Source organism: Manis pentadactyla, chromosome 3, assembly GCF_030020395.1.
Source record: "Manis pentadactyla isolate mManPen7 chromosome 3, mManPen7.hap1, whole genome shotgun sequence".
NCBI classification, from domain to species: Eukaryota; Metazoa; Chordata; class Mammalia; order Pholidota; family Manidae; genus Manis; species Manis pentadactyla.
This window is the reverse complement of record NC_080021.1, coordinates 39,515,826-39,543,317: the sequence shown is the minus strand read 5'-3', so window position 1 is coordinate 39,543,317 and position 27,492 is coordinate 39,515,826. Positions and strand designations below refer to the sequence as shown.

The 27,492-nt window shown below is 41.3% G+C and overlaps 1 long non-coding RNA gene across 1 annotated transcript; it reads left to right on the top strand.

Annotated features, from left to right (window-relative positions):
• Nucleotides 1-27,172, top strand: LOC118907529 (uncharacterized). Its single transcript, XR_005022838.2, has 3 exons — nucleotides 1-161; nucleotides 11,591-11,648; nucleotides 26,812-27,172. It is a non-coding gene; the product is annotated as an uncharacterized LOC118907529 (long non-coding RNA).
• The last annotated feature ends 320 nt before the right edge of the window (nucleotides 27,173-27,492 follow it).

Below are 27,492 nucleotides of genomic sequence, written 5' to 3'. Positions count from 1 at the left end.
CCCTCCAGTTCCTGGAAAATGAGGACAGTTGGACCTACCAGGGATAAGTGTGTAGAGGATCTGCAAACATTTAATATGGTGATCAGAGAAGGCCTGTGGACAAAGAGGCATTTGGGTGAAGAGCTGATGGAGGCAAGGGACTGAATTTGTCCTTCCTTAAGGTATGATTCCTGGGACCTGTCTGCAATCTGCAGAGTCTGATGAGCACAGGTAAAGGAAACCCCAATGGCTATAAAAAAAAATACATTTTAAAATGTTATTTTTAATAATTAAGCTCTTGAATTTAATGAGATCTGTAAGGAATAGTGGCCAAGGAAGCTTTGGAGCCCAGAAAATGTGGAGTCTTGGCTCTGGTGTGTGGCCTTGTACAATATATTTAATTTCTCAAAGCCTGATTTTTCTCATTTGTCAAATGAGGAATATTAAACATCAAGGGTTATTGTAAAGCTTAAAGGAGTTATTATATACAGAGTGTTTGAACCATTCTGGCACGTAAACACTCAGTTGTGCTCTATTATGGCTGTCCTTCTCTTGCCAGGTTTGTGGTGAGCTGATATTATCCAATGTTAGGGCTGCTGGGCACTAGGCACAGGAATAATACTGTGGAAAGGCAGTAAGGGAGGAAAAAAGCCATAAAGAAAGGGGTTGTGCAAATAAGAGTTAGATACTTCCTTCTAAATGATTTTTTATTTTGAGATAACTGTAAATTTACATGGAGGTATAAGAAATAGAGAGAGATCCCACATACCCTTTGCCCAGTTTCCCACTATGGTAACATCTTGATTCTATAGTACAAAATCACAACCAGGAAAATGATACTGCTACCTCCATAATAAGTACTTTTTGTTACTGAAACTAAGACTGTCACTTTAATGGGTTTGAATGACAAGTGCCTCCACCTTCGGGGTGGGGAACCTGGGGACTGAAGAGTTTAGGTCAAAAGTCCTTATCACGCCAGTGGGTGCCTAACATAGCCCTCCCTCCTCGAATCCACCACAAACCACAGACTGGGCTTCTGATAGGATCACTTCTTGGCAGTGTCCTCATTTGCCTTGAGACAAAAGCTCACTTATTGAATGTTTACTAGGACCACAGGCTCTGTGCTAAGTACTTTTCATGCATTATCTCAGTCTTTACAACAGGACTATGAAGTAGTTGGTAATATTGTCCCCATTTTATAGATGATGAAACTGAGATCCAGTAAGTTTAGGTAACTTGCCCAGGTCATATGGGAAATAGGAGAGCTGGGGTTAAAACACAGGGCTGCTTGAGTCACAGGATCAAGGCTGTCTTATCCACCCACACATCCCCCTCACACCTATGGCAGACTTCAGTGGAAGGAGACTTAACTGCAGCCTGTGACAGGTATGTTCATTCCTTCTGTAATCAATTCACAACTGAGTTGGGGAGGTAGAATGTAAAAGTGTAAATGGTGATACAAGGCAGTATCTGTAAGGCAGCAATGCAGGGAGGCTTAGGGACCCAACAGTGGGGCAGTGGGAGACGCTTTCGAAGGGAGGCAGATGAGGGAGACGGGCTGGGCCTGGATTGTGGGCCTGGATGCACACATGGGAAAGCCCGTGACCTGCTGAGCTCACACTGTCAGGACACTTGTGTCTGCTTTCGCCCCGCCATCCTGCTTCTCCCTCCTCTCCTTCAACTGAACAGGTATGTGGTAGACTTTCTTCGGAATACATAATAATCCCAGTAGCTAACGCATATAGAATGCTCATACTGTGTTTGCACTGTTTAAAGTGCTTTACGTATGGTAACTCATTTAATCCTCACAACAACCTCTAACATAAGTACTATTATTAGCCCTATTTCATAGGTGAGGACTTTGAGGCACAGAAAGGTTAAGTCACTTGCCCAAGGTCAGCCAGTTAATGAGAGCCAGAATCTGAATTCAGGCAGTTTGAGTGCAGACTCCCTGTTTTTGAGCTCTTGCTCCAATATAACTTTTGTTTTCCTGCATGTGCTCCTCAGTAGAGGCCTAGTCCTCTACTTTTTGAGTCCTTTTTACACATCTCTATTTATAAAATCTCACCCAGTCAAGACTCAAGGTAAATAGCCCAACAGCAGTCACCATCAGGTGTAAGCGCTTTCTGAACAGCAAACTTCTGTGACTGGCCCTGGGCCAAGTGGTTCACATTTCATTTTACAACAATCCTGCAAGTTTTCTATAAGTGAGGACACTGAGCTTCAGAGATACTAACTTGTTCATAGGCTGCTAGTCCCACCCAAAACCTGTGCCTTCCTCCCTGTACCTCATGTCTTGAATCCTTCTCCTCACTGAAGCCTTCCTCCCTCACCACCAACAGTCACACATCAGTCCCTGCTTTGCACCGGCCATGTGCATTCTGCACCTATTTAGAAATTTGCACATGTGGCCTTGATGGTCCTCTCAGTCACATGCCTATCCACCCAAGGGTAGCTACAAATGTCAGGAGCCATGTGAGAGTCCAAGCCATGGGGCAATAGGGCTTATAAAATCCTAGGATTCTAGAGCTAGAAAGCACCCAGGGATAAGCAGACCCACTACCCACCCCAGGCAGGGTCTCCTTTAACAAAGATTACTGATCATTCATTCATTCAGCAATGGTGCCAAGCATGTTCTAAACAATGGGGATGAAGAGCAAAAAAGAACAGACCAAATTCCTCTCCCAAGAGGGCCCAGTCTAGTTGGGGGAGGTAGACAATAAACAAGATAAAAAATTAAAACATATAGGATATTAGGTGTTCATATATGCTAAGGAGAAAAAATAAGTACAGAAAGGATAGATAAAGAATGGTACATGTACATGGTGTGGGGGTGGGGAGACACGAGGAAGACAGTGTAGCCCGGAGAAGACAAGTAGGGGCTTTGTGGCATCTTACTACACTGATGGATGGTGACTGCAATGGGATATGGGGGGGGACTTGATAATGTGGGTGAATGTAGTAACCACATTGTTTTTCATGTGAAACCTTCATAAGAGTGTATATCAATGATATCTTTTAAAAAAAAGGAATGGTGCATGTATATGTGTGTGAGAGAGACAAAGACAGAGAGACAGACAGATTGGAGGTTAGCTAGTGGTACCCTCTCTGAGGAGGATTCCCCCTCAGAGTTTGTTATCCACCATCGGCTTGAACATGTGCAACTACAGAGAAGTCATTCCCTTAAAAGGCACTCATTCTATTTTTAACAAGCTCTGGTTGTGATGAAATTTATCAGATCTTCTCTGAGAGACTTCTACCTTCACCTGAATTTTGCCTTCATTCGCTGTGTGGGCAAGCCTAACCCATTCTCCTAGGACAGACGGCCCTTCACTTTGGGAGGACAGCTATGTTTTCCCCCAAACCCTAATATCCTAAGCTCTCTCAGCTCTTACCTAAGTGACATGGTTTCAGTCTATGTCACTCTGGTGGCTGGTCTCCTTAGAATGTATTGTCTTTTATCGAAGAACAGAACATTCTACTCCATAGTGGGTTGATCAGTACAGAATATTCCAGATGTTTGATCCCTGGATATGGAATCCATACCATATAAAAACAAAATGAAACATGTTTATAAGTTCTATGCTAATCAGATTTCAGTCCTCACAGGGGGAGTCAGTCTAGAATCTTCAGAATCTGGAAGTTAGGGAAAAGCTTGGGGTTAGCGGGGGGGCAAGTCTTCCCTTCCTCAATGGGCTTACATTCAGTGAGGTTTCTAGAAAGAGGCAAGAGTGGGGAAGCCCAGCGTGAAGAGAGGCAGAGGAAGGAAGATCCTACTCTTGTCAGTGGGCGGAAGTCCTGGTACAGAGTTAAAGGACGGCTGCAGGAGCCAAAAGCTTGTTGTAGTTTTGACTTGTTTACTTCTTTCATTATGAATGAGGTCAAGCATCTTTTTATATACTTCAAAGCAATATATATTTCTTTTAAATAGCCCTTGTAAATTTTTCAATTAGTTTAAAGGTCTTTTCCTTGTAGGTTTCTAGATTTTTAATATATTAAGGAAATTAACCACTTGTGTTATTTAGTACAACACTTTTTTCCAGTTTGTCATTTGTTTGTTTACTTGGTTTTTTTTTTCTATGTAGAAAGTTTTCATTTTTAAGTAGTTAAATGTATTAATCTTTTCATTTTGGGCTTTTCTTCTTCTCCTCTTCCCTTTCCTTCATGTATATTGTATGTAGAAAAGCCTTCTCCATTCTAGTATTATAAAGATAATCTTCCATGTCATCTTCAACTAATTTTATTATTTCACTTTTTACATTTAAATATTTGATCCCTCTGAAATTCATTCTGGTGCCTCATTTATTATTATTTTACTGTATGTGCCAGGCCTGGTGTTCAGCAATTCATATGTATTATCCTATTCAATAGTAATAATTTTGGCAACCTCTATTGTGCCGATGGGGACACTGAAGCTTAGCAAGGTGAGCCCAGCCAAGATCATACATCTGGTAAGTGTTAGAATAGAAAGCAAGTTGGCCCGAGTTAAATTTTTATTTCCTTCACTATAGTAGTTATAAGAGAGGCACCCTGTGTTATTTGGATGACTAACTTCATGACTATGCCTTTCAGGAAAAGGTTGTTGAGTATGTGATGACCACCACCCAGTCCATGAAGTATAAGGAACCAGGAAGACACATGATGTAGAACTACTGGATGTCAGTTAGCTGGAATCACTCTCCAGCTAGGCAGCCGACTCACTGAGGATTCCAATTCTTGGCAAAATTGTGGATGATTAAATTAAGTTACATCAGCATAGACACAACTGTGACTATTGAATCCACAAATATAAGAGTTTCTCAAACTTCCCTTGTTATGGGACAGTATAGATCCCAAAGTTTGGATGGGGTTCAGCCTGCAAGTAGAGCATGATTACTGAAATGTATTGATTCTTAGATATACATCTTTTCACATTTAACATCTCTGAAATTAAGATGCCTCTTGTGATCAATGGTGTCTCATAATTGCTGTTGGCCCCACAACAGACAAGATGTAACAGTAGCAGCTTGCGCAGATGCCAGCTCGCTTTATGTTTCTGACGGCACAAACAGACAACAGTAACCCATTAACTTTTCATTTAACAAACAGTTTAAGGGCCATTTCAGAAAGTAATATAATCGTGGTTGTTTTCTGGAAATCTCTTGACATCTTCTGAAAAGATCAAGAAAGGACTTGCACTAAAACTGGGGGGTAGGAGATGGAGTCATTGGCGTGGAAGGAAATCCTTGAAAGAACTATTTAAAAAAATCCTGCAGAGCTGATACTCCTGGTGGCACAGAAGATGATTGTCTTTGGAGAAATAGGACATATATACCCAACTCTGAGGTGAAATACATTTCAGAAGATTGGACTCAGAATGAGGAATTTAGAGAGTGCCTTAACCTATTTATTTCTATCATATTTGTGGCTGATTGGTATGTCTCTAATTCAGTGAATCCCCCTCTGTTGCTCCATGAGTGTCTTTCTGGGATCCTTGAAAACTTCCTGACAAACCTATTCCTGGGTGAGAGCCTGCAAGGGTCAGGGGCGTCAACAGCTATCTCATCTTCCCCAAAGAGCTATTATAGTTTCAAAAGACTTTCATTTTTATAAAAGAAAAATGTGAAGTGATATGAAAAAATTGTGTCCTAATTTAATTGATGGCATTGCCTGCCCTCCATGCCCTCCCCACCTTTCTCAGTGGTGCTAAGCCATTATGCATCTTGCAATCAATGGAATCTCAGATTAGATGAATTCTGGTACTTCTGCCTTGAAGGTGTGTGGGTCAGGGAGCCAGGGAGACAGAGGAGTACATGAGGTCCCTTTGCTGTTGCCTATTTATCACTCGGAACGCAATTTATAGCAGACTGTATGAATGGATCTAATTAATCTCCTAGATTTCTACATTTTGTCTTATGCTCTTAAGCTGAATGTTCTTAATTGTACTAACTTTTGCAATCTAGTGTCCTTACTAGATTTCATTTTGTTCGTCCAGCCTATTATGCTCATCTGTCAAGATCATTCTGAATCATGGTTCTCTCACTGACATTATTAGCTATCCTTCCCTCTAGCTTTCTGCCATCTATAAATTTGATAAGTTCAACTTCTACAACTTTATTCACATCACTAATAAAAATGTTGAGCAGTTCTGAGATAGTTTTGTAGACCCATGGCAGCCATTAGTGATTTCCTCAGGCTGGCAGGAATCCACAGAATTCAGGACATGGCATTTTGCCCAGTTGTGATGCTATCCATCTGAAATATAATGCGGTTGTTAGGCATCCAAGCTCTGATCTCAGAGTAGACCCCCTCAAACCCTGACTCCATCATATCCTAGCTGTACTGGCCTGGGCAAGTTACCTAATAAATCTCTGCTTAGCTTCCTCATCGGTAAAATGGGACAATTGTTTTTACTTCACTGGGATGGGTTGATGATTAAATGAATTTGTACTCAAAAACACAGTATAGTACCTGATGTATAAAAGGCTCTCAATAAATATTAATGGTTAGTCCTATCAATATGCTCAGGTATCTCCATCTTGCCCAATGCATATCATAAAACACTTAGTCAAATGTCTAGGGAAAACTCAACATTAACTTACTTCATTATTCTATTGCTCTTGTTCTAGTAGACTTATAAAAAAATAAATGAGGTTCAGTTTACTCTGTGTAGTTTTTTAATTTATAACTTGACTATTTTCAACAACGGTTGATGCAATTTAAAATAAAAGACATGTAGATTTATTTGTAGTGACTCCAGGTTGACTCTTAATGATCAACAATCCATTTTTAAGTGCTTGCAAACACAGTTAATTCTTTCCGAAGTTTTGCTGGGAATCCATATAACTGGCCATTCTATATTTTCTTGAATCCCCTTTTATTCCGAGAAATGACACCAACACTTGCTTATCTCCAAGCCTCCAGTGATTCTACCAGTCTCTGTGATCTCTTAAAAATTGATGTTGATGTTTGTAAGATCACATCTGCAAGTTATTTCATTATCCTAGTTGTATTTCATAGGATTTTTCAGAATTAAACTCATTTGAAGCAGCTGGTACTCTCTTACCACCTTCTCATTGATTTTGGATTTCATTTCTTTATAGCCATTGTCATTCTGTCCATAAGAATAGTGGTTTTAAATCTTTAGACTACATCAGAATCACTTGGGAGGAGGAAGAACCTGTTAAAAATGCACATTCCCAGCCTACTATCAGAGATTTAGTTTTTGTAGAGCTGAGATGGCGACAGGGAATATATATTTTAACAAACAGGTGACTGATACACCATGTGAGAAACCTTAGGTAGAGGAAAATGATGGGAAGTAATTTGGTAATAATGATATTTTTCTTATAATGTTCTTATATATGTTAGCATTACAGAGCTCTCCCAAAAACGGAGTCTTAGTTGGTTGGTCATTTTGGTCCAAACATAGCTTGTAAAAAGCCCTTTCGTTTAGCATTTTTCATAAGCCTCAGAATATTTTTGATTTTGACCTTTCTGACACAACTCACAAAGCTTGTGCCTTTTAAAAATAATAGCTCTTGGTCACGGGTCCTTCCTGTCATTGTTCACATGTGTACTCTAAAAGCCTGAGCCCAGTGGAGCACTCTGGGTAATCCACCTTGGATCCTTCGGATGCCCACAGTGTTCTAGTCTATACCCTTGTGGCATTCAGCCAGGATTCACTGATGATGAGATGAGGGCTATGAATGAACAAAGAGAAGAGCTTATAGGAAACTTACTAGGATGCGTACAGGAAATCTGCCCAGAAACCCGTAATGTACTGGTGCTCTGGCGTTTGTAAGTGGTTGAGGTAAGAAGGGGGTGGATTCAGACCAGAGCAGAGGCTGTCTAACCTTCTGAAATTGCTGATGTCTGGTCCCCTCTTAGACCCCTTTCCTAAGGTCCTCATCCCACTTCTTCCTCTCTGACCCTCTAGACCTTATGTATGCTTTCATTATTGTATATTCCACACTGTATTTTAGTTGTTTGTTCACATGCCTGCCATTTATTACAACTTTGTAAAGGCAGGAAACATGTCTCCTTTATTTTAAATAAAAACAGTACAAAACAAATAAACAAAGAGCCTGTACTTTACACACTCCTTGGTATATAATAGGCATTCAATAAATATTTGTTGAACTAAGCCAAGGATAACAAATATCTGTCAGGCATCCTACACTTCCTGTCCTATACTGGGGCAGACATTGCTAATGGATCTTAGAATTCTTTTCTCCTGAGCAGAGAAGCAGTTTCAACAATCTTCAAAACACAGCTTTCCATCAAATCGACCAGAACTAGCTTACAAAATGAAACCTATTTGCTAACTCTAAACAAAACAGAAGTCCTTCTCTCCTACAGTTGAGTTGTTAACTCCATTTGTGAAATTAGAAAAATAAACTTACAAATAAAAATCAAGTACTTAAAAAGCCAAGTTGGTATGATAAATACTAAAGGGAAAATACAGGGAATCACCCTGGAAGGATATGAAACAGCCTGCATCTCACAGTGAACAGGTGTCCAGGTTTTCTAGCTGTTGAGCCTCCAGAATGATACAATCAAGAATGATATAATAATGGAATGATATGGAAACCTAGCATCTCATCACATGGGATCAGCAAAGTCTGAAACTTTTCAAGTAATAATTCTGATACACCACAGGAACAGGGCCCACAGTTCAGTCTGGTCCAAAACCAATGTGTAGATAAGCCAAGAGCCCTGTCTTCTAACATACAGCAGGGGGCAGGGGTGGTGTTGTTTGTGCTGAAAGGGAGATAAACAAAAGTACGGTTGTCTGGTGAGGTTTGCTTTCCTCCCACTCTCTTGCCTTCTCCTTCTCCATGCACCTTGGAACCCTGATTATTATCTATCACTTAACAACCTTGAAGTTTCCATCTTGCACTGATAAAATTCTCTTTTGTGTATCTATATAACCTGCCTGAAGTAAAGTCAGACCCTCTCTATCTATGACTCTTTCTCTCAAATGTAGCCACTATAGTTGTTTTCTCTTAAGTTCCTATTTTAGAACTCAGTGTACTGAGAAAAAGACCTCTTCTTTAATTCCTAGAGTGAAGGCCAAAGGACTTAAAGGTTCACTTAGGGTATTTAAAAACTCTGAATTTTCTGGAGTCAATCTCAGAGGGAAATTGGATTTTAAGAGGTTATAATACAGAAATGCTTAGTTATCAGACCCTGCTAATGAGTGACAGTCTCCTAATCAGAAAAAGTTTTATTACAAAAGTAATTTTTTATTTTAATTCCTTATAAATATAGAAAATGTTTTAAAGTTATTACATCCCTCTCAGCCTTCAGAAACAGTGTCTTTGGTTTAATGCTACCGCAGGATCAGCACCGAGAGTACAGAAGTTTGTTTGCTAAGCTGCAGCTACACAAAGAGCCTCCTGCCACTGTTGTAGTATGTTGGGCTAAATGTCTCCATTGTGCCTCTTCCTGAGCTTTTTGGACAGATTTTTACAGTCCTGTCTACTGTCTACTTTCTACTCATGGAGCTGTCCGATGCGTTCCTGGCTCTTATAATGAGCCTGACTTTCAAAATGTCTGTTTTCTCTCAAGTTATTGTTTCTAAGGGCTTATGCGCTAGAAAACCAGAGAATGAGGTTTCTTTGAATTGTAAAAAATAAGAGTTAATCAACTCTGAATTAGGCTTTAAAGACTTTCTGACAAATAAATTATGTGAAGTAAGGTGATGAACGTCTTGCCGTCTAATTGGACTATGCAGTCATTTTATACTTACTCTTAGATTCTTGGGTGATTTAGTTTGCTGGAAAAGTAATTTCTGGATGAAGTGCTACAATTTTAAAATAATTTAGTTTAATTTAGTAGTGGCTAGAAAATCAAATCTTTTGGAAAACATTTCGTAGAAAATTGCAGATATGTTCCTGAAAAGTTTTATACAATTCAATTTTTGTAGTCTATTTAAAGGGAACTTGCTAGGATTCTTTCCCTGAAACATAGAAAAATGATAAAAACATATGCTTGCTTTTCCCTATCTTAACTTGCTTAGAACAGGGCATGTTGGTTTTTTCGTTTTTAAGTGCAGTTCAACCAAGTTTGGGAAGATCAGGGAAGGACTTCAATGCCAGGAATAAGGCAGGACAGGTATCAGACCAATTTCCCACTAGGAACACCCAAAAATGCTGAGTAAAAAAGGTTTTTTTAACTTCTTAAAAGCATCAGTCTGGCAAGATAGTAAGAACTGAAGTCCAAATCAAAGGGAAACAAGATCTCGGAAAGTCAAGTGGTACCCTAGAGCTGTTTTTGAACTGAGGGCCTCAGCCAATTTGGGCAAACTTGAACTCTGGTTCTGAGGGCTTCTCAGGACAAGGGGGACAGAACCAAAACCCAAGTCCTCCCCTCACTAACATGGTTCCAACCCTCAGGGCAAGGGTGAAAAAAAATAATTGTGCACCCACCCTCAGGCCCAGGAGAACACAGGAAAAGCTGCCCTAATCATGAGCAGAGTAGAGCAGGTGGTAATAGTAAGGAACTTCTCTGAGAAGTTATAACTGCAAATTGGTACTTTCACAGCTTCCAAATCCATATCATTTTGGTGATGAAAAAATAAATAAATAAACAAAATAAAGTAACCTAAAAACCATAAAACCCTGTCAAGGTGTGAACTGAGTTTAAAGTGATTTAGTTTAAAATGCCCTGGGTCCCCATCAAAGGCAAACAAAAGTTATTTCTGGAGAAAATTAGCATTATCCTAGGCTTCAAAGAATACCCCCTCCACCCTAAATAAATTTCAAAGACAGTGAGCAACATACAGTCCAAGATACCTAAGCCTATAAAGGCAAACCATCAAGAAAGAGAATTAGAAAAAAGAGACCTCCAAAAACTTCAGATTTTTATATTAGTAGACAAAATCTATAAAAACAACTAAGTTTATAAATTCAAAGAAAAAAATAGGAAATTATGTACAGAAAAGGAAGTGATAAAAAGTGACCTAGTAATTTGAGAAAAATAAAACTTCTAAAAATAAAAAATACAATGACCAAAATTAGAAACTAAATAGACATGTTTAAGCAGTTTAGAATCAAGTGAAGAGAACATTAGAGAACTAAAATACAGATCAAAACTTGTTCAGGGTACGGCACAGAGAGACAATATAGCAAATGTAAAATAGAGCTAAGATACATGGAGAACAGAGTGAAAAGGCCTAGCATTCATTTAATCAAATGTAAAGGGCTTGAATAAAAATAATATTTGAAGAGTTGTTGGCTAGGAAGTTTTCAGAACTGATCAAAGACATCAATCCATAGATACAAGACTGATAAGCAGGAAAAAATAAAAGGAAATCCACACCTAGATTTATCATTGTGAAACTTTAACAAACCAAAGACAAAGAAGATCTTAAAATCATCCAGAGAAAAAAGATAACCTTCAAAGTAGAGGCAACTAGACAATAGCTGAATTCTCCATAGTAACAAAGGAAGCCAGAAGCCAGTGGGATGAAGACATTAAAGTAAGTAAATAATTGCCAATCCATAATTATACATCCAGTAAAAGTATCTTTCAAGAATGAGGTCAAAATAAAGTCATTTTTAGACAGATCAAAGCTGAGAGATTTTACCACGAGCACACTCTAATTTAAGATCTTTCCTTTCCGTAGAATAAAAGTGATCTCACAAGGAAGACCCGAGACAAGAGAAGCAAGAGCAAAGAAAATGGTAAATATATGGATACATTTAAGTGAACATTAACTGTATAAAACAATAATAATGTCTTGAAAGGCAAAGTTGCAACAATGAAAACGATAGAATTAAAATATCTGACAACAGTAATATGTCTGATGGGTAAATGGAATTAAAATGTTTTAAGGTCCTTTGAATTATGTGGGTAAAAAGTAAAGGCATTGATAAATTTTAGACTTTAAGCTAAGGATGCATATTAATTTCTAGGATAATCCCTAAAACATAGAGTATAAAATTTGCATACCAGTAGAAGGAAAACAATGGAATAATTTTTTAAGTGTTTTTGAAAAATTCAAGAACACAAGAAAGGAAAGAAAAGGCAACATATGATAGACCAAATATAAATGGGATGGTGGTTTTAAAATCCAATATGCAAATGATTAAATTAAATGTAAATCAATTATATAGCAAAAGAATATACACCACATGATTCCATATACATAAAGTTCCAAAACAGATATAACAAAAAGATATTATTTAGGGATTGTGATAAGCTGAATAATGGTCCCCAAAGATGTCCATATCCTAATTCTTGGAACTTATAAATATGTTACTGTTCATGGCAAAAGGGACTTTGCAGATATGATTAAATTTAGAACCTTGAGACTGGGAGATATTCTGGATTATGCAGTTGAGTCCACTGCAATCACAAGGGTTCCTTTTAAGAGGGAGGTAGGAGAGTCAGAGATGCAGAGGAAGCAAACAGAAGCAGAGGACAGAGAGAAGATGCCATGCTGCTGGCTCTGAAGATGGAGGAGGGACCACAAGTCCAGAAAGGCAGCCTCTAGAAGCTGGAAAAAGCAAGTAGCAGATTCTGCCCCAGAGCCTCTAGAAGGACCCAGCCCTGCAGATTCATTTTAGACTTAGGACCCCAGAACTATAAGATAATTTCAAGCCACTAAATTTGTGCCAATTGTTACAGCATCAATAAGAAACTATTGAAATATTTATCTGTATACCTACCTACATCTGTATCTATATTTATCTATGTGGCAAGGCAACAAATAAAAGCAAGGAAATGATTATCACAGAAGTCAGGATGGTGGTACCTCCAGTACCACCATCTTAGGGCAAAAGGGGGCCAGGGTTCTGAAAAGGGGGCCCTGGCCATTCTATTTCTTGACATGATTAGACACATAATAATTACTCTTAAACTACACACACACTTTTTCTGTAATAGCAAATATTTCATAATAAAAAATGTAAAAAGGGAAAATAAGACCAGAAAGCCTGAAATTTAAGTGGGCTTCCCAGAATATTTAATTAGTAATGAATTTCTAATAATTGAGAAACAGATTATCCAGATTACAGAATACCCTGGTTCATTATAGTGCCCCCTTAATGCCTCATGACATTTGACCTCTCCTCTACTCATTAATACCCCCACATAGTTGAGAATGGAAAGAATCTGGAGGAATAAAAGCCTGTGGGCTTTATCACTTATTAACCACATGGATTGGAGCAAGTTACTTTAAGCTCTTGTTTCTTAATCTAGAAAATGGAGGTAATAGTATTACCCCCTCTATAAAGTTGTTACAGGAAATAAATGAGATAAACTTAGAACAATAGTTATCTAAAAATGCCACCTCTTTTTTATTTTCATTTGTTCATTGCCCATCCCCCCCCCAAGATACTGTTTATGGGGCACTCACCTGTACCAGGCCCTTTGCTAGGTCCTAGGGATGCAAAGTCAAAAAAACCATAGCCCCAACTTCAAAGAGTTCTTAGTTTAGTAGAGGAAGCAGATGAAAAAATACATAATCATAATGCAAAGAGCTAGCAGTACAATTAAGGTATTAACAATGTTCTGAGACACTGTAAGTGAAAGAATCATTAACCAGGCATGCGGTGGAGTAAGGAAGGGGACCAGGCAGAGAAGCCTACCCAGAGGTAACACTTGAACTAGCTTTTGAGGGAGGAGTAGGAATTCGCTGCAGAAGATGATGAATATTCCCAGAAAGAGATCAATATAGGCAAGCTTGAAAGGAGGTAATGGACTGGGGAAATGGCAAGCTGTTGGATGTTATTGAGAAGGGAGATGAAGTTGTAATAATCAGCTATGGTCACAAATCAAAAGGCCACATTTACCATGTGCAAGAGTTTGGACCTTCTCCAGGCAGTGGAGGGTTATCATAAGCAGGGGCCAGGATGATTTGAGCCATATTTTAGAAATACCACTCTATCTCTGTGCTGGTGGGTGGGAAAGATAATGAAGATTACTCTCTGTAGTGGTCCAGATGAGAGGGCTTGGACTGAGGCAGTAGCCTTGGAATGGATGGAGGAGACATAGATTCAAGAGACAGCTAGAAGGTAGAACTGAGTAGACTTGGAAACTTACTGATTCAGAGTGGAGGTAATTACCAGGTTTCTAACATGCTAGTAATGATGGTGGGAAATGATACCATTAACCAAGTTTGAGGAGACCAGTAGAGCAGGTTGTGGGGTGGAACCTGCTCTACTGGTCTATCTATCTAAAAGATATTATCTACTATCTATCCATTCTAGATAGTAGATAATGACTTTATTTTGGATTTACTGAGTCTGAGATGCCTGTGGAACATCTAGGAAGGTATTTCTAGTAGGGAATTGGAAATCTGGTTCTGAAAGTCAGGAGAGAAACAACAGTAGAAGCCATAAACATGTAAATGGAGGTCGAAGCCAGAGGAGTGTGTGCGATGGGCCGAGTGATCCATGTGTCTGCTGAATCTGCTTGAAAAGAATGAATAGTATGCTTCCCCAAGTGCCTTTTTCATCAGCATGTATTTTGGGTCTACATTAAGAATGTTTCCATGAAATGTTAACATCATTCCCAAGATTATATTGTTCTCTCCTTAACTACTAATGATTTTAGTGCATTTACAGCTTCAATTTAGAATGCTGGATTTTACCATAGTCATTTAAGAATGAGAGACATGCAGAAAATTCTATTAGAGTATTCTGACAGGCAAATCTTGCACCTGGATACTAATTAAGTAAAAAGTTTGCACAAGGTATTTAATGTAATAGCAAGAGTTCTGAAGATGTCAAGATTCGTGCTCCTCTCAGATGGAAATTTAGTAAGCAACTCTTGAAAAATTTTCAGCATAATAAGTTTCTGATGTTTACAATTTTTTTCATCTAATACTGTGATTTTTCAGTAACATGCCTTAGTACTTTCAGATCTTTTGAAACTTGAGTCATAGAAATTTTAGTCCCAGAAGGAACCTGAGCGGTCATTTAATGTAATCATTTAAGTTTTCAGACAGAAACTAAGAGAGAGCCACAACATAGCCACTGGGCCCAGGATAACTGACCAGGTCCCTTGATCCCTAGATGATTCTTTCCTCTCACACCATCCTTCCTCTCAATGGAATCCAATCTTGCTAAAGTTTCAGGGTAAAAATGAACAAAACTTCAGCTGTCCAAATGAAAGACTTTAATTTATTTATGAATTTAATGCATATCTGTGACAGTTGGAGCTAGATAAGAACCAAAAGCCAAGTGTGATTAAGATTCTTCCTTTGCCTCATTCTGTCTCAGGCTTCTTAGCAGAGTGCATTATCAGAGTGCCACAAGGACAGACCCGGAGGATAGGACAATATGACAAGAGTCTGATCTCGAGCAAGGCTGCCAGATTTAGCAAATAAAAACAAGAGGATTCCCAGTTACTGGATTTCAGATAAATAATAACTTTTTAGCATAAGTATGTCCCATGCAATATCTGAGACATACACTAAAAAACTATTGTTTATCTGTCATTGGAATTTAACTGGCAGTCATTTATTTTCTCTGGTAATCCTAATCTTGAGGTCAAGGACACAGACTTTTAAGCATTTAAGAGATGAGGGAGGCAGATAGAGTTAGCCCCACTAAAGGTAGCTGATGTTTTACAAAATTGCAGATTTCAAATCGTCCTAGGATCTGCTACTCTGTACAATAGTGAAGGAGGGGTCGTGCTGGGCTGCCATCCCTCTAAATTGTAGTATAATGTGAGACAGATTTTTCACCAGATTAGCAGGGATGGTGGTGTCCAGGGTGGGAGGCACAGAGTCTCCATCCCTGTGTGCTCTAAAGCAGCTGTATCCTCTCCTGTGTCTTTAATAGTGAGGACCGATTTTGCAGGCACAGAATCAGAATTCATTATATAATCAGTGATTACAAAACCAAATCTTAAATGTGGAACAATGCAATGTTCCTTCACAGAAAACCATAAAAAAAGAAGTATTCTGCAAGACCGTGTCTCACCCTGGTGTCCAGGACCCTGCATGTAAACCTCATTTAACAAATGGCTGAATGCTAAAGTCTCACCATGCAGCAGGGAGCCCAGTCACAAAACCAGGACTGAGTGAAAAAGGCAACGAAATGCCAGCCATGTGTCAGAATATGAACAGTTTGGCTACACGCTCAGCGGCAGTAAGATGTCATGACAGCACTAACTCTATGAGTGATTTTCCAGTTCAGCCACAGTGACCGCACAGCAATACCAAACCTCGGCTGAGTCTAGGTATGAAATTACCTCCCCAGATGGCTCAGATGTCCTTAGCTGGAAGTGGTGGGAGTGGTGGCTGCAGTGGGCAGTGGAGGTGGGGGGAGGGTTGGCAGCGATTGGGCAAATCTGGGAAGGAACGTGAGTTAGTGAAGAGAATTGGGGTATAGCTGCAAGCATATTTTTAAAATTGCACCTGTGGCCAAATTTCCTCACAGAAACACTGCGAATCATGTAGTTAGTTTCAGTTTTTATCTGTTACTCCAAATCAGAAATGTTCTTAACATTTGAGCCTAATATTTTTTAGAAATCCATCTTTTGGTCTTAACACTGCATAGATTAAAAAATAAATGTTGAAAACCAGGCCATACTGAAGTTAAGAATGTGGTTAATTATAATGATCATTTATGGCTGCCATGACCTAAACTCACATTGAACAACTATATAATAGTTCTATTTTCTAAAACTTTAGTGAGGGAGGAAGCTAATAGTATCTGACTGTTCTCTATAGGCCAGGGCTTTATAGGAACTTTTTATCATCTCATGTAATTCTTTTAGTTTTTTTAAGACTTTTTTTTTATTGTGGGAAGGTTTATATAACAAAGTTTACCCTTTAACCATTTTCAGTGTACAATTCAACAAAATTAAGTACATCCATGATGTTGTGCAACTTCACTGCTACCCATCTCCAGAACTTTTTCATCATCCCCAGACAAACTCTGTACCCATTAAACAATAACTCTTCGCTTCTCCCTCCCCCCAGCCACTTCGAACCACTATTCTACTTTCTGTCACTATGAATTTGCCTATTTTAGGTACTTCATATAAGTGAAATCACACTGTATTTGTCCTTTTGTGTCTGGCTTAGTTTATTTAGCATAATGTTTTCAAGGTCCAGCTATGTTGCTTGTATTACCGTATCTAATACTTACAACTTGCAAAATAAGTCCTATTATTACTGCAGGGAAGTGCCCCTGCCCCCAAGCATGCATGCTGCGTCTCTGGAATGAAGGTCGAATGGTCTGTTCTGGTGGGACTTCCCTATTGACACCGTGAAGTATGCCCACACCTCGGGGATCAAGGGACCAGTCCTTCAGAACCATCCTGGAAGAGGGTGTGGTGATACATTAAAAGGCGCTCCTAAGTTTTCTCAGCCTCCAAGGAGGGAAGAAATGGGCTTAAGGTGAGGAGCAGAGCTGCCCGGTAACTTTCTGGAGACAAAGCCAATTTGTCCAGAGCATCATTTAGAGGCCCTGAGTCCTGAAATGATTCTAGTGGCTCCTCTTACCTCCCCTACCCCCAAAATGTGGAATTCACAGTAGAAATAAAACCAAACCATTCAACAATGAAAGGAGGTCCTACAACACTCCCATTACTTTAAGTTTAAAAAAAAACAAGCAAAACTCATTCTGACATGATTTCAGACTTATAGAAAAGTTACATAAATAGTACAAAGAGTTCTCTATGCTTTACCCAGCTTTCCCTAATGTTAACTTCTAGCATAACCACAGTACAATGATCAAAATTCAGAAATTAACACAAGTAGAACTCTCCTGACTAAATTATTGGCTTTGTTCGGATTTCACCAGTTTTTCCACTCATGCCCTTTTCCTGTTCCCATATCCAACCTGGGGACTCGTGCTTCATTTAGTTTTCATGTCTTGTTGGCTCCAATCATGACAGTCCCTCCATCTTCCCTTGTCTATCATGACCTTGACAGTTTTGAAGACTAAAAACCTACTGGTCAGTTATTTTGTAAAACATCCCTTAATTTGTGGTTGTTCAATGTTTTCTCATGGTTAAGTTGAAATTTTGCGTATTGCATTTTAGCAAGAATACTACCCTTCTCAGTGCAAAATATCAGGGAACACATAATGTCCATGTGTCTTAATACGGGTGACACAAACTGCATCACTTGGTTCAGTGATGTCTGCTGGATTTCTCCAATATAAGGTAACTATTTTTCTTTCTGTAACTAGTAAGTATGATAGGAAAAATACTTTGAAACTCTGAAAATATCCTGTTTCTTCTTAAATATTGCTTGCTGATTTTAGCTTCCATCAGTGGATCTTGCCTGCAGCAATGCTCTTGCCTTATTACTGTGGTGTTCTAACTGATTTTGTGTTTTCTTCCTTCTTTTTATACTTAGCAAGTGGACTTCTTTGTAAGGAAGAGTTGGCCTCTTTTTCTTTCTTTCTTTCTTTCTTTCCTTTCTTTCCTTCTTTCTCTCTCTCTCTCTCTCTCTCTCTCTCTCTCTCTCTCTCTCTCTCTCTCTCTCTGTCTGTCTTTCTTTCATTCTTTCATTATTTATTTATACCAGTATGAATGTGGTATTTATTTCACACTTTGATGCTTAAAGAAAAATGTCTAAATATCTCCCTTTTGCCACTTTCATGCTCATTCTCTGTCCTGTCTTCTGTTGCCCTACTTTGTTGGTGCCTTAACCGCACAGCTGGTCAGCCCGAGGAGCCATCCTGCTCCGCAGAGATGGGAGTGGGTTCGAGGAGTCACTGTCAAAGGAGAGACCGGAAGCTTCCTCACGGGGCAGGGCAGTCACTGCCAGCGTGTGTTCATGCTGCTGGGACTCATGGGGACTGAGGGCCTGAGCCCTGAGGTCCACAGGAGGGTGGGAAAGGGGGAGATTCTCACCTCCAGCCAAAATGCAGGGAAGAGGTTCAGGAATGGTGCTGAGGGAAGCCAGAAGGTCGTCATGCCTCACACCTGGCATTTCTCCAGTCCTTGGGCTCAGGTCTTAAGAAAATGAGATGATTTAGGTCAAAGTCCAACTGTCAAAAACCAGCCATTGGCTGGGGGTGACCAAAGGCCATCCTCTGCAATGAAAATCTATTTATTTTTGGTTTGAGTACTGACCTGGGCACATGAGGACGAGGTGATGAATTGGATGAAAGGTCTCCTTCATGACAGGATTCACTTTGAATGGCAGAAAAAACCTTTCTCCCAAGTACATTTAAAAATTTTCCTTTTATAAGGGTTAGGGTAAAACTGGGATTCAGTAATCCAGCCAAAAACTAGATTCAGGGCGTGAATGAGCTTTATTGACTACACATCCACAGATCACCTTGCAACCCCAGTCTGGCCCTGTGGTGTGCCTGTCCTGTTGTGTTAGAGGCCCTAAGCGGAGGCACGGGAGGCTGTCCTGTCGGGAAGAACACAGGCTCAGCTGTGGGCTTAGAACTCTTTGCAGACAGTCTTCTCTTGACTTCTTAGCCTCACGTTTGCAGGAAAGATAAGGCTTTCACCTTGCCTTGGGGGAACCCTGGTCAACTTAGGGCAAGGCAGGACTGTATTTGGCAGTGACCTCGGTTTTGTCACTCAGAGTCAGTGGTGTGTGTGGTGTTTATCTGCCTGTCGTTTTGTTGAGCACCTTCCTGTACCCGGCCCCAGGCAGAATGCTTTACCATCAGGACAAAACTTTCTGGTAATTGTAAGCCCATTTCACACATGAAGAAATTGAGGCCCAGCAATGCCAGCAGTAGGGAGGCCGGGACTCATACTGAGGTCTCCTTGGTTCCAAAGCGGAGCCTCCTACCATCAGGGGACACCACCTTTGGGAGGGGTGTGTCCAGTTTCAGCCTTTCTTTCCTTCCCAGCCTTGTAATCCTCAGACTGTACATTTGTAACTTTTCTCTTGGCTTTAGGTTCTGGGTCTCAACGCCACAGCGCCGGCAGGAGCATGATCTGACCTTCCTACCAGGCAGGTTCTTTTCCCGCGAGGGAGGCTCCTTGGGGCCAGGGCTGGGGGAGGGGGCCGGCGCGCCAGGATCTGATGCTTCCCTGTGGGAATTCCAGGGTGACAGAAACAGCAGCAGAATCTCTCCTTCCAAATGTGTCTTAATGATAAATTCTAGTTTGGATTTCCTGAGCATTTGCAAAGAGCCAGACACTGTTACAATCACCTCACATACATTCTCTCTCTCGGGACCTCCAGCAACCCCAAAGGACCGGGTCCCCAGTCCCTTATCCAGATTCCATCTCTATCCTGAGGGATAATCAAGCTTACTGGGATAAATTAAAACCATTAAACTTTCATATCAGGTCAGGTCATGTTTTGCTATCAAATGAATTTCCTGAAGCAAAAAAATAACACCAGTTTTCAGAGCCCTTTGGATTTCAAAACAGGGAATACAGAATGACAGATCTGGGATATTATTATTCCCACTGCACAGATGAGAAAAGTGAGGTTTAGAGATAGTAAGAGACTATCCAAGGTCATACCATAAGTGCTGGAACCAGGGTTTGACCCCAACTTGTGTTCATAGCATCGCACATTTTAACTCCAAACCTCTACATGGCAGGAGATAAAAGTACTCAGACCCAATGTACTTCACCTCCATGAGAGAAGCCACTTATTGCTGACAATCAAATACATTTTCACTGGGAGTGATTAATAGATTTTCTGATGAGTGGATAGGCTAGAGAGCATTTCCTTATTAGGACCCCTACTCAAAGAGGTTAACAAAGCAAAACAAAACACCAGTCACATTGAGGAGGGCAGAAGAAGGCTGTGTGACTTTCCCATTCTCACTAAGAAAATACTTTGCTCTTTTCTATTCATTCCAACTTCATGTGCTTCCTTCTTTGGTTGCCTTCCTGCTCTGATGAGCAGACTGATGGCCTCCGCTTTCTGTCTACACAGGCTCCGGGAGCTGGTGGTGTTCCCCATTCTGGCTTCCTCCACTGCTGCTATTCTTTTTAGCCTCTTCCTCTTTCCTGCAGTCAGGTCACCCTTTACCATGTCACTGGCCCCATTATTCAAGGTTCTCACTAACCCTTCTGTCACCCACTGAGTTCGTTATATGAACACAGTCACAATAGCCACCTCCTAACTGAACACCAGGGAAACAGGATAATTTCACATAAACATCCTCAGCCGCTTTCTAGAACTTGAAGGTCTGTCATTCCAACTGAAGTAAAAAGTCTGTTTCAGGGGATTGTAGAGGACCAAAGCAGAGGGCCGTGTGTGCGTGTGTGCGTGTGCGTGTGTGTGCGTGTGTGTGTGTGTGCTGCCTTTCAAGGCTCCTGCCTCCTCCAAGCCACCAGGAATGTGCCCACCTGGCCAGTTACTCAGCAAGACGATCAGACTCCAGAGAGCAGAGAACAGCAGGGAGAGACTTACTTTTCGGCCCTTGAATCTCTGCATTTCAGCTGGGCTGGGCCTTGACTAAGGTGTTATCACTGGCCACCTGCTCTGTATAATGAGGCCTGAGATCATGATTAATTGACATGACTTGGTTGGCTCTGTCTTTATATTTTTCAGTTGAGTATATTGGGCTTCTTGGGATATGTTCTTCAGATGTGCTTGAAGAAGCATAGCCAGACTTTGGTGGGGCAGAGCGATTGCTCATATTTGTTCAGGTTATTTGGTAGAGCTTGAGGAAGAAAAACTGAGTAGGAAGTGGGTCTGTCCCCTGTTAAAATGTTGTTTTTCCCACAGTGAGCTCTCTTCTTGTGAAATCCTGCTTACCCGTGACGATCTTATGACAGATACTCTTTTGTTCTTCAAGTTATGAGAAAACAAGCCTTGGAAAGTTGATGGGGACACCACTGATTTTCATTAAGGGCTTGTGAACACTTGGGTCAAATCTCTTGATTGTAAAGATCAAAGGAGAAGAATACATTTTAACTCAATTATTTTTTTCTCCAAGAGAGTACATCTCAGTGAAAACAAGTATTTCCTAACCCAATAAAGAAATCTGCACCAATCTGTTCCACTGGCTAATTTACTTAGAGTTGTGTGTTTGTTTAAATTATACATGCTATGGTGGGTCTTGCCCTCTCTCGATTTTTTTACAGTTCATGCCAGTAAAATGCCAACAAGGATTTTCATGGGCACGATTTCTTCTGATAATGAAACAGCCCCTCATTTCTACTTTGTTTGTGTTCAGAGGTGACTACGCACTCCCAGACCCCCCGTTTTCCCTCAGAGTGTTTCTCTCCCCTCTGATTCCAACTTGTGTTTTCTGCCCTTGACATTGCAGACTTGGTGACTCATGGTTTTATCCTCTTCCCTGTTTTCTTACCCCACACACTGTCCCTCTGTGATTATCCATTGCTCTTGATTGCTCACCTAGGAGCTGGAGCCCACAGTGTGTACCCAGCCCTGTTGAACTCTGGAGCTAAGACCTCAGTTGCTTCTTTTTGGACTTCTCTGACAGGATGTTCCACAGGCACCTCCAACTCAACGTGTCCGCAAGTGTGCTTATTATCCACAGCTGCCCTTCTTCCCACCATCACTGCCAGCCCTCCTCCTCTTCCTGAAACCTCTTCTTCGTCTTAGACTTCAAGTTCCATCCATGGTCCCACCATTTACCCATTGCTAAGCTAGAGCCACCCTCAGGTTATCCTCCATGACTCCTTTATCCCTTGAGTCCAGCCAGGCAAGCTGTTCAGTCAACTCTGCTTCCCAGCCAGCTTTCACCGTCGTCTGAGGGTAGCCCCTCCTCCTCCCCAACCTGCACCACAAGGCCACCGGCACTGACTCCTGCAGCCTGGCTTGAGCACACTCTCATCCACCCTAACGCTTGCCCCACCCTAGCCTTCATACTGCCGTCTCCACTGGAGCTAACTCTCAAACACAAACGTGATTTTTTTTCACTTCCTTAAAACTCTGCAAGTGTTCCCTTTCAATTACAAATTCTGCCTCCTTAGCACTACATTCAAGGCCCTCCACATCCTGGCCTTTTTGTCTGCCTCTTGCCTTGCCACGTGTTGACTTGAATCTTTAACTAATCTGATCTGGGAAGCAACATGTGGCTTCAAATCTTTGGCCCTGTGTACATGAAATTTCCTCCACCTAGAATGCTCCTTCCCCTCATCTGCCTAGAAGACACCAACAAGATCATTAAGGATCTACTATGTGCTTTAAGACTGTGCTAGGAGTGGGGACACAAATGCAAAGGTATGCTCCTTTTTCTAACCACCCAGCTGAAATGTCACTTCTGACGCTTCCCTTAAATACTCCCTCTCCAGACCCACTGCTTAGGCATAGACCTTTCTTTTCTTCTTTGTGCATACCTCTTTCATCACACATAATATAACTTTTCTTTGTCTGCATAGGCCCCCAGATCAATGCCCATAACTCTGGAGAGAGGAATTGAGTAATTTAAGGAATATCTGGGCACTGGCATCTGGTAGTAGGCAGAAATCTATGAGGGTCCCCCAAGATCCCTGCTTCTTAGTGGGAACGTCCTGCCCTGGAATGTGGAAGCACTGTGAAGATGATGGGATTTTATGCCAAGGGATAGGTTAAGTCATACAGTGAAGGTGAAGGGGTTTTGAAGATGTAATTAAGGGTGGGCTTAGAGTTAATTAAAAGGAAAGTGATCCTGGGTGGGCCTGACCTAATCATATGAACACCTCAAATGAAAATCTAGTTCTTCTCTGGAGGGAGAGATTTGAAGCAACACAGATGTTCCTGTTGGCCCAGAAGAATTAATCTGCTGTGTCAGGGAGAGGGCCACATGGCAGCAAGCAGTGGGCAGCCACAGGAGCTGAGGGCCTTGGTCCTATAACCATAACACACTGAATTCTGCCAACAATCCCATGGAGCTTTGAAGAGGAGCCCAGGCCTCATGAGATTGAAGTCCTGGCTGACATCTTGATTTCAGCCTCATGGGACCCAGAGCAGAGAATGCAGCTAAACTGTCCCTGAACTTCCAACCTACATAAACTGTGAATAACAAATGGGTGTTGTTTTAAGTTTGTGGTAATTTGTGATGCAGCAAGAAAAAAAAAAAACAATCTGATAGGCATGTGTTGAAATAGTTACTATTAATATGATCTTGGACTTCTTCTCTCTGAATCTCAGTTTGCCCATCTGTGAAATGGGGGTAGTAATACCTACTTATGGTATATCTGTGAGGGTTAAATGTGCTGGAAACTTGCTGGTACACAGAAGAGTCGGTTCCTTAAAGGCAGGGGCAGTGCCTTTCCCTAGTATCCTTGATGCCTAGCACCATGCTTGCATGTGGAAAGCACCCAATACATGTTAGCTAAATGAATGCACAGTGCTCAGAGTGTCTTTAAAGAACAAGTATAAACCCAAGTTTTTCCTTCTCAAATTTTTGTTTTCTAATTTAGCACTGATACAGTCCTAGTTCACCTATATGTGAAATTAGAACCATCTAGATGATCTCTCATGTGCCTTCTATTTGCAAGTTCTATGGTGCAGATGAATCTTGAGATTATGTCCTGGGATAACAATCTTAAGGTTGCAAAAGTATTAGTATTCTTAGAGACTACTCCAAAGGAGGTATTAATAAGATGTTTTCTCCCAAGCCCCTTTCCTGAGCCAGCACTATTTCCCACCGCAATCAAGTATTAATATCCAGATGTCTGTGTTAAGGGTTGATAGTGCAGTCTTTTGCCAGGCATAAGTGCAAAATATTTATGATCAAATGATAAAGACAAATTTGGGCTCCATACTTCAGATATGAATATATAGTTCAATCAGCCATATTCAAATTACTAGTAATAGGAGGGATATTATGACCCCAAAGTAGAAATAAAGAAGTACTTATATTTAACAGCTGATGAGATTTTGTTTTATTTGTATTTTGCTCTGAAATGGTTTGGGAGATTTAGTCACTGACACTTGGCAGAGTGAGGTGCTAAGGAATCCTGCTGTAACTGCCGCTGCCGTGGTTTGTACAAATAGAATATGTATATGTGTGTATATACAGATACACATATATACACACACACATTTAATTATAAATGTGATCATAAATATTGCCTTACTATTGGAACATTTGGCAACTGCCTTTGGACTGAGATCCCAGAGGAATCCTTGGTTGCTATCCAGAGATCTAATAGAATATTTATCTTCAGAGCTACATCATCAGAGTCTCAACATCAAGGGATGTCCCTGGCTAATCTTGCCTCTTAACAAGAGGAAATAGGAAAATGCTTTCTCAAAGGAGCAAGCCTTGGGTGGAGGGCCATGGGGAATTCCATGTTATGCAGAGCATTATTGCTATCCTGAGCCTGAAGTCTTATATTAAGCTTCTCAGACCAGAGCATGACTGTGTTGCCCAAGAAGCTCTGATAACCTATAATCTGCAGTTTGTAAAGAATGAGGTCCAGGAGGAGTGACTAGTTAACTCGTGTGTGTTTATGTGTGTGTGTGTGTGTGTGTGTGATGTTACTGGGCCTCTGGGCCTCTGGGTTGGGAAGGATGTAGGTTAAGGGGCTAACAGCTCTTAACCCACCCAGCTGGACAGCTCCCAGAAGACCCTTGGCTGTCCTAAAGTAGAGCAGGGGCAACAGAGGGTCTTGACATGACTAGTAGAGTCCTGAGGGAGGAAAAGGCCTTATGTCACTGAAAATGGCACAGCCTTGTCCTCTAAGGGAGGAGAGGAACAGGTGAGCCTGTGCAAAGAATAGAGAAGGGGAGGTGGCTGTGACCATCCAGGGAGAGAAAAGAGAGGCTGAATGTTGATATGTAGCTAAAGATGTAGGGACCTTAGATAGGCTGTGAACCCCACTCGTCCACAGGGATGCCACAGCCCAAGCGGCCTGGAGGAAACTGGAGCTCTTCACTGCCTACTGCTCTGACCCCTGAGGTCAGACCCAGGCAAAGCACCAGGTCCCAGGATGGCCTTGACTTATGGAGGCCCCGCCCTTCCCTTCCTATGTCTTGTCTCACTGAGTTAGCTGGTAGACCCATGAGATAGGAATTGTTTTTCCTACAGGGATAATTGCGCTATAGAGGAAAATGAGTCTTAGAGAGATTAGGGATTTTCCCAGGATGACAGACAGCAAATGGTATAGGTGACTCCTAGCTCAGGTCTCTGTAGCTTGACTTTCTTTTAACCTTGTGCTTTGTCCATCTGATGTTCTGGGGTAGGAAAGAGAAGCCAAAGCAGGGGTCGTTTCCCCTCCCAGGAAGGGCCCGTAAGACCCTTCCCACCACCCCACGTGCCTGGGCCACACCACAAGCCAGTTCGGGCAACAGTACATGGGCTTTCTTCCACCTGATTCCCAGTCAGGCTGTTCTGGGGGGAGCTTTAAAATGCCCTCAGCAGTGTGTGGTGAGAAACGGCATCCGGGGGAGATAAGGGTCTGTGTTTGGTAGTGGGTGGGAAGCACTTAGTGGGACCATCCCCAGGGAAGTCTGCCAACCCTGTTTGGGTGTGTGGAGGAGGTCCCCCCTTCCCTCCACTCAGGAGGCAGGAAAGCCCAGGTCCAGGGTATGAACTGTGCAGCCTGCAAAGCCTGGGCTGAGCTACACCTCTACAATTGTTAGTTATGTGACTTTGAGCAAGTTATTTACTTCTAAGTCTCTGAGTCTTCACCAGTAAAAATGGGAAAAATAATTGCACTTCCCTTATGTTTTGAGGAGTACATGAGATAAGAAATACAAAGCACTTAGCACAGTGCCAACTCATTGAAAGAATTCCTTAATGACAGATATGGCATACCATGGAACACTCATTCATTCAGCTATTAAGCAAGAACTTATTAAATGCCCAGTCTACATCTAGCAGTATGCTAAAAACTCAGTACCTGGGGCTTTACCAACACTGGTCTCTTTAAAATCTAATTGCACAAAGGGTCCTTCATCTGTAAATATTATAGTATGAGCTGGTTTTATAGACATGGAAAATGGGTTTTGATGTTTATTTCTTCCTTTTCTTCCTCCTTTATTTCCAGCATGAGGATGTAGCTGGAAGCACATGGAATTTGAAGTGAGAGAGAACATGTTCTAGTGTGAACACCTGGGCAAGCCACCTCCCTCCTCCAAGTCTCAACTTCTCATCTGCAAAACGGGGAGAGTCACACCTTCCTATAGGATTATTGAAAGGAGAAAATGGAACAATGGATCAAGTAAAGCACCTGACTTAGGGCAGGTGCTCAATACATATTACATGTCTTCCTACATTTCAAAACATTTGGATGGAACTTCCAATTTCTGGTCTAGCATAAAAGAAGCTTAGAAGTCACCACTCTGTCCTAGCAAGTAAAAAGCCGAACAAATTGAAAAATTAGCAATGTCTTTTAGATCTGTAAGAGAAGTGAGGTCACAGGGCAAACTGCTGTCCCGCAAGTTGGAGAGAGTGACAGGCAAAGTCAGAGAATCGCAGCCACCAAGCAGAAGCCTCCACAGGAGGCAGTGCCAGGCAGGAGCCTGGGCCATTAGCAGAGGATCGTTGGGGGCTGGGTGGGGACAACTCCGGGAGTTAAACACTACAGGGGGGCCCAGTCTTCAGGACACTCCCGCACTTTCATGAGTTTTACTTCCTGGGGTTCTGCCAGATTCCCACAGTGAATACTGGAGAAAAATTCCCTCATGCTCTGGCTGGTGAAGGGGAAAGGAGCTATTTTGAAATACTC